We start from the raw sequence: 7,411 nt of genomic DNA, 5'->3' as shown, positions 1-7,411 counted from the left end.
AGAAGTGGGGGAGACTTTCCTCTCCCCTTTACCAGCGTCAGGCTCACACCGGAGGTGCTGGAAGGAGTTGCCTTTTGTCTTTCAGTGTAAGCTGGATTTTGACAGGCCCTGTTCCTTTCCTGTCAGCTTCTGAATTCAGGCAATTTCATGGTTTCTTTTCTGCCGCTGAGACGGGTTTGTGGCAGCAGGACTGTTAGATGCAGCCTGGGGCTGGGGAGCAGCTCAATGACTGAGCAGCCTGCCTTTGCCGGCAGCCGGGACCCACTCTGGAGGTTGTGCCGGCAGCTCAGGACTGGCTGAGAGTTAACAAGTGATGGGAGCAGCCCAAAGGGAGACAGTGCATCCTGGTTAATTATCCAGCACAGCTGGACGGCTGAGAGCTGTCTGTAGACTTACTTTCAATGAATCGGATGATAATAAAGTAGAGTTCATTCATCCATTTAGCAAGTATTTATTGAGAGCTGCATGAAGCTTGGCTGGAAGTAATTAGCCAATTAAACAGAACTGTGCTGAAGGGGAGGAGCAGTCCAGACGGAGAGAGAGCCAAGTCCATTGTTGAGGCCATTTGCTTGGCCCGTTGGGGGAAGAGCCAAACAGTGGGTAGAGCTGGAGGCAGTGAGGGAGGCACAGAGGAGTGTGTGACCAGGCAGAAGCTGGAGCCTGGCTGGGAGGCCGTGTCATACAACGCTGTTGAGGCCATGGTGGGGACTTGGGAATTTTAGTCTAGGTAGGATAGGTAGGAAGATCAGGTTGCTTCAAGTCCCACAGGGGCCTTACAGTGCCATAGCCTAGGTCAATGGCCACCTGATGAGAAGAACCGATTCACTGGAAAAGACTCTGATGCTGGAAAAGAATGAAGGCAAAAGGAGACAAGAGAGGATGAGATGGTTAGATAGCATCCCAGACTAAATGGACATGAATCTGAGCAAACTCAGGCAGATAGTGAAGGACAGAGGAGCCTGGCATGCTGCAGGTCACGAGGATGCAAAGAGTCAGACTTGACTTAGTGGCTGAACAGCAGCTGGGCCAAAAGCCCCTCCTTAGCATGCTGCCCAAGCAACCCCGCTCGGGGCTCTCCTCTTCCCCACCCAGCCCCATCTCCACCCACACCAGGCCTAGAGTTCTTGTGGCCCACCTCTGCCTCTTCCTGGCACATCCAGCATACCCTTCAAGACCCAGCATATCCACCACTGCCTCCACCAGTCTTCCTTGGCTTCCTCTGACTGTGAATCCTGGCTTTGCATCATATACAGAGTCAATGTTGTCCCTTTAAGGGGCCTCCTGCCCTCCCAGCCTGGGGGCCTAGAGGGAAGAGTGGGCACTGGGCCTGGGTCAGAGCAAGCAGAGTAGGTAGACAGTGAAAGTGAAGTTGGTCAGTTATGTCTGACTCTTTGTGACCCCATGGGCTGTAGCCTACCACGCTCCTCCATCCATGGGATTTTCCAGGCAAGAGTACTGGAGTGGGTTGCCATTTCCTTCTCCAGAGGATCTTCCCCACCCAGGGATCGAACCCGGGTCTCCTGCATCATAGGCAGACACTTTACCGTCTGAGCCACCAGGGAAATCAAGAGTAGGTAGGTGAGTGAGCACATGAGTGAGTGGAGGGAGAGTTGGCTCATTAGCTCCCTGCCGGCCACACAGTAACAAGGAGTAGGCCAGAGCTGGGCCAGCTGCCAGCTACAAGGGTTTGCATCCAACCTGCACCAATTACTCCTCTGGGGACTCTAGGCCAATGGCTGTGCCTTCACTTTCTCAGGCATAAAACAGAGACAATAATGATGCCACCTCCCACCTTGTAGAGCTGTGGAGAGGAGCAAATAAGTCGGTGATTAAAAATACTTAGGATGGTGCTTAGCACACAGTGATCACCTGGAAGTTGCTAGTATTATAGGGGCAGCTATTGTAGCAACTCTGGGAGTTGGTGATGGACAGGGAAACCCGGCGTGCTGCAGTCCATGGGGTTGCAAAGGCGAACGTGACTGAGCGACTGAACTGAACTGAATGCAGCCGTGGTGGGGGCTTCAGGAGGCCAGGAGAGGCTGGTGAGCTCTGCTGCCCTCTTCCCAGCTTTGTGGGGGGCAGTTCTGAACCACAGGTGCCCTTCCTAGAAACTGTATGTCAGAGGCACTAGAGGAAACCTTATGTTCATTAATCTCCCTATAACGCCTATAAGTCAAAATGGCTTTGCATTCCCAAACTCCTCCTTACCTTGCTGGGACCAAGTGCCATGCCCTTTTCCTAAGGAGGGAGCAGATTTATGGAGGTAGGGGTGGGGTAGTTTAAAGAAATTGGGCTTATACCTCGGGGTTGGTTTTCTCACTCTGCCACCTGTCAGCTAAATGACCAGGGAAAGAGATTTCTCCTCTGAGCCCTAATTTCCTTGGCTTTAGAAAAAGGCTAATGTGTCTGCCAGTGCAGGAGACACAGGTTCCATCCCTGATCCAGGAAGATCCCACATGCTGCAGAGCAACTAAGCCCATGTGCCACAACAGTTGAGCCCGGGAGCTGCAACTACTGCACCCACGTGCTGAAACTACTGCAGCCTCCTTCCCCTAGAGCCCGTGCTCTGCAATCAGGGAAGCCTGTGCATCACACCTAGAGAGTAGCCCCTGCCCCCTGCAAGTAGAGGAAAGCCCATCAGCAATGAAGCCCAGCATAGCCAAAAATAATAAACAAATTGACAAATAAATAAAGGTCAACAAAAAAGAAAAAGGCTGATGTCCTGAGACCTGTTTCTGTGGGCTGTGGTGCAGTCTGGCCAGTGGCTCCATATGAGGTTGCAGTCAGGCTCTGATGGCTCACATTCTGCTCAGTGTTAGCTCTGGACCTGGCTGAGTTGCCCAGTCTCTGTGCCTCAGTTTCCTCAACTAAAATTTGGGATGATAATGATAGTTCTTACCCTGTCATGGAAGATCTCTCAAATCCATTTAAGTCTTAAGCCCCAGTACATCAGAATGTGACTGGATTTGGAGACAGGGTCTTTAAAGAGGTAATTAAGGTAAAATGAGGTCTCTGGAGGTCGGCACTTGTCCAATATGACTGGTGTCCTTATGGGAAGAGGAGATGAGTGATAGATGAGTGGATAAGGAAGTTGTAGTCCATGTACATAATGGAATATTACTCAGATATAAAAAGGAATGCATTTGAGTCAGTTCTAATGAGGAGGATGAACCTAGAGCCTATGATACAGAGTGAAGTAAGTCAGAAAGAGAAACGCCGTATCTTAACACATAGATATGGAATCTAAAAAAATGGCACTGACGATCCTATATGCAGGGCAGCAAGGAAGACAGATATAAAGAACAGACTTTTGGACACAGTGGGAGAAGGAGAAGGTGGGATGATTTGAGAGAATAGCATTGAAACATATAAATCACCTTATGTAAAATCGATAGCCAGTGGGAGTATGCTATACCACTCCGGGAACCCAAAGCTGGTGCTCTGTGACAACCTAGACGGATGGGAGGGGCAGAGACGGGGGCGGGCCACAAGAGGGGGGACCTATGGCCGATTCACACTGATGTATGGCAAAAGCCATCACAATCTTGTGAATATCCCACAATTGACAACAAAATGTAATTTAAAAAAAAAAAGAAGAAGAGATGAGGACACAGACACAGAGGGAAGGCTGTGCGAGGACACAGGAGAAGCTGACTGTCTGCCAGCTGGGCAGGGAGGGCCCAGAGGAAGCTCACCCCGATGGCACCTCGATCGTGGACTTCCAGCCTCCCGAACTGTGAGGAAACACATTTCTGTTGTTTACAGTGCCAGTCCATGGTGCTTTGTCGTGGTGGCTGCAGCGGATTCAGATACCTCCGGAGGGATTGTGTGAGGATTAAATGAGATGACTGATGTGCATCAAGTGTTTGAAGAGGGCCGGCAGGCAGCAAGGGCTCCACACGTGCTCGCCCTAGGATAGGTCCTGGGCGTGCAGGGCTCGGAGAGACGCGTCACGTCTGAAGGGGACCCCTTCAGGGGTCAGCTAAGGGGACACCTCTTAGCTGTCTTCAGACCCCATAGCCCTTTCAGGACCGCCTGCAGGCCACGTGCTTCAGGCATCACTGGCTGTGGGTGAGACACACAGCCAGGGGTGAAGCCGGTGTCCTGTCTTCTTGGGGAAGGCGGCCTGGCCGGCTGATCAGCAGAAAGAGAGAAAAGGGAACCGTGGAAGAAATAAATCCTCATGACAGGGACCAGAGGGGAAAAAAGCAGCATGATAGAGAAATGGGAGTCCAGAACGAGCTGAATCACTTTGGTGCACGCCCGAAACTAACACAACATTGTAAATCAACTATATTTCAATAAAAAAGTTTTTTTAATCTGTGGTGGGAAGAAGCTGGGGAGCTGGGGAGAAAAAAAGCCAGCAGCGGGTAAAGGGTCAAGAACCCCTCCTTCGTCCTTTTTTAAGGGCATGGACAGGGGCACAGAAGCCTCAGTTTGTTCTCCAAATGGGCCTCAACTTCCTTATCAATGAAATGGGGGTGGGGATGGTTAATTGTAGTGTCCTGCTATGAGGATAAAAGAGTTTATATATGAAGATTGCTTGGTACAACACCTACATGCAGAAAGAGCTACCTTGTATCATTATTATTCTCCAGCAAGGATAACAAGCAGCATTTACTGAGCACTTAGGATGTGCCAGGCATCTAAAAATTTTACTTGGAACATATCATTTAGTCTTCAGAGCCACCTACGGAGACTGGAATTGTCATAATTTCCATCGTACAGGTGGGGACCTGAGGTCTGTGAACACTGTGTCCAAGGTCACATTGCTGAGGGTGTGGCTAAGCCAGGACCCTGCCCAGAACAGCTGGACCCGGGAGGGGCTCCGGGAGTGAGAGTGAGGCCCCCCAGCAGTCCAGGCTGATGCTGTTCTGGCAGAAAACACCACCTCTGTCCATGCCTTCATGCAATGGTCTCACAGCCCTTGCTAGACAATGCCACCCCCCAGGCTCCCAGCCCTCTCGGCATCTGCTGGGCAATCCAGACCTCTCCTTCAGATTCCCAGGAGGAAGCAAAGCGGAACTTTTAATTTCTAGCAGGTTCTGAGGCTTTGTGTCTGCTTTGTTGGTCTCTGCTAAAGCGACAGACATGTTTTACTGTTTTACTGCTGAGCGGGCAAAGCCTGGAGAAGCAGAACAGAAGGTGTTTCCTCCTCACAGTCACTGGGAAGAGAACCCAGAGCTTCAGAGGTTTCCTTATTATAGTTTGGTGATGCACCAATTCTGTCCACCTGGAGGAGGAGGGTGCCGGTGTGGAGCTGTCATGTCTTTGCAGGCAGCTGAAAATGATGCCATGGAATGGATGGGCAGGCAGGCCTGGCAGAGGAAGCTGGGGGCAAGTCAGGGCGAGTGGTGGCTGGCAAGACCCGGTCAACATCTGTCTTCCTGACAGCTCCAACTGCCGGGCTCTCCAGGGCCTTTCTGGTTGGTTCTAAGAATCAAGGCCATCCCTGGCCACTTCTGTGTTAAAGGCCAACGCTGTCTCTGAGGCTCCCTCTCCACTTTCTTTGTGCTGTATCAGTTAGGATTACTTCTGGTTGGAAGCAACAGAGATCCAAAAAAAAAAAAAAACAAACCAGCAGCTTACATAAGACAGCTGTTAATTTCTTTCTTACATAAAAACTGGGAAGTCAGAAGTCTAGGGCTGGTGTGGTGCTTGGTAATGCCTCCAGGGACTCAGCTCCTTCCAGCTCATTCCTCTAACTTCTCCAGGGTCAGTATTGCCTTCCTGGCACAGGATTGCAGCTAGAGCTCCAGACATCACAGCTGTGTTCCTGGTAGGTGGGTGGAGGAAGGCATAGAGAAAAAGGTGCTCACATATCTTTTAAGGGAAGTTCCTAAAAGAGCCATATGACACTTTTGCTTAAATTGGCTAAAATTTAATCATATGGCTACATGCAGCTGCAAAGCAGATGGGGAAATGTAATCTTTGTTTGGGATGGTCAGGGACACCTAAAAGTTGTGGGATCTATTATTATGGAAGAAGGGAAAGGAATGTAATTTCATGGGGCTACCTACTAATCTCAGCCACAACTCCTCACAGCTAAACTGTCCAGTGGAAGAGAAATTAACGTTTTCTGTAATGTGTGGAACATGACAGACCTCCGCATAAGCTAAGTCACTTGGTCATTGGGAGGCAGGTAAATGTGCGGCTTCTAATGCTGACTTGGCCATGTGCCTTGGATAAGCAATTAAGCCATTTTTTTTCTAATAAACAAAAACAAGGGTTCTGATCCCTGGGCTATAGGCTTGTCATGAGGATTAAACAAGGAGGTGGGTAAAGTTCCTGGCACAGGATACGTGTCCCTGGCTTTGCCAAGCTGCTAAGCCTCTCTGGGCCTTAGACACCTCGTCTATAAAATAAAAATCTGCTTTATATGGTTGTGATGAGGATTCAATGAGATAAGGAATTAAAGCATTTACAGCAATGTGTTGTTCTTAAGGAAAAACAACAGTTGGTGAATGGTATTATTTAGACCTCTCAAAATTCCTGCAAGATGTCAAAATATGATTTTTTAAAAGTTAAAAACACAGCTCTTTTTAAAAAAATGGCCCTCATAAAATATAAAATGAATTCAAGTCTCACTGAAGATTTATTAAGTACTGAGGAAACAGAAGGATGGAAAAGCTGATTAATGGACGATTTGATGTACTAACAGGCAAGAGGGGAAAGGCAAAAGAATGTTAGCATAAGATCCATAGGTTAGGCAGGAAACTGGTTCATATTCTACATGGCAATAAAGCTATCTTTTCTAACAGGAAGAAATCACCTCCATCTTTACAGGGTAAAATCAGCAAGTTAACAGGTAACATTCAGTGCATGGGCTCTGGCCAATAATAAACAATAGTCAACACAGGTAGGTTCTCCTAGAGAATTTAAATAACCCTCGGTGAGCCTGACTGCATCAGCATGCCATTGAAAGGGCATACAGTCATTTTCTTGCTTTATTTCCGCATTTTGGAAATTTTTTCTTGGAGGTAATTCTCAGTTATTGAAAAGATATTTGCTGATTCTTTATTGGGCGCCTGGAGAAGGACAAGAAAATGACCCTGCCCTCTAGGTCCATCCTGTCTGGTGTGTGTGTGTGTGTGTGTGCGCACCTGTCTGGTGTGTGTGTGTGTGCCTGTCTGGTGTGTGTGTGTGTGTGCGCGCACCTGTCTGGTGTGTGTGTGTGCCTGTCTGGTATGTGTGTGCGTGTGTGTGCCTGTCTGGTGTGTGTGTGTGTGCATGTGTCTGTCTGGGGTGTGTGTGTGTGTGTGTGTGTGCCTGTCTGGTATGTGTGTGCACCTGTCTGGTGTGTGTGTGTGTGTGCCTGTCTGGTGTGTGTGTGTGTGCATGTGTCTGTCTGGGGTGTGTGTGTGTGTGTGTGTGCCTGTCTGGTGTGTGTGTGCGCGCGCCTGTCTGGTGT

At 49.1% G+C, this 7,411-nt stretch overlaps 1 long non-coding RNA gene and 1 other non-coding gene across 2 annotated transcripts; both read right to left on the bottom strand.

Annotated features, from left to right (window-relative positions):
- Positions 1 to 435: 435 nt before the first annotated feature.
- On the bottom strand, positions 436 to 5,550 carry LOC121819881 (uncharacterized). Its single transcript, XR_006060264.2, has 2 exons — positions 3,696 to 5,550; positions 436 to 843 (listed from the first exon to the last, which is right to left on the bottom strand). It is a non-coding gene; the product is annotated as an uncharacterized LOC121819881 (long non-coding RNA).
- Positions 1,491 to 1,562, bottom strand: TRNAH-AUG (transfer RNA histidin (anticodon AUG)). The gene has a single exon. It is a non-coding gene; the product is annotated as a tRNA-His (tRNA).
- Positions 5,551 to 7,411: the final 1,861 nt, after the last annotated feature.

The sequence above is a fragment of the Ovis aries genome, chromosome 6 (genome assembly GCF_016772045.2).
Source record: "Ovis aries strain OAR_USU_Benz2616 breed Rambouillet chromosome 6, ARS-UI_Ramb_v3.0, whole genome shotgun sequence".
Lineage (NCBI taxonomy): Eukaryota > Metazoa > Chordata > Mammalia > Artiodactyla > Bovidae > Ovis > Ovis aries.
Note: the sequence above shows the minus strand (reverse complement) of the source record. Positions and strands in the feature narration are given on the sequence as shown.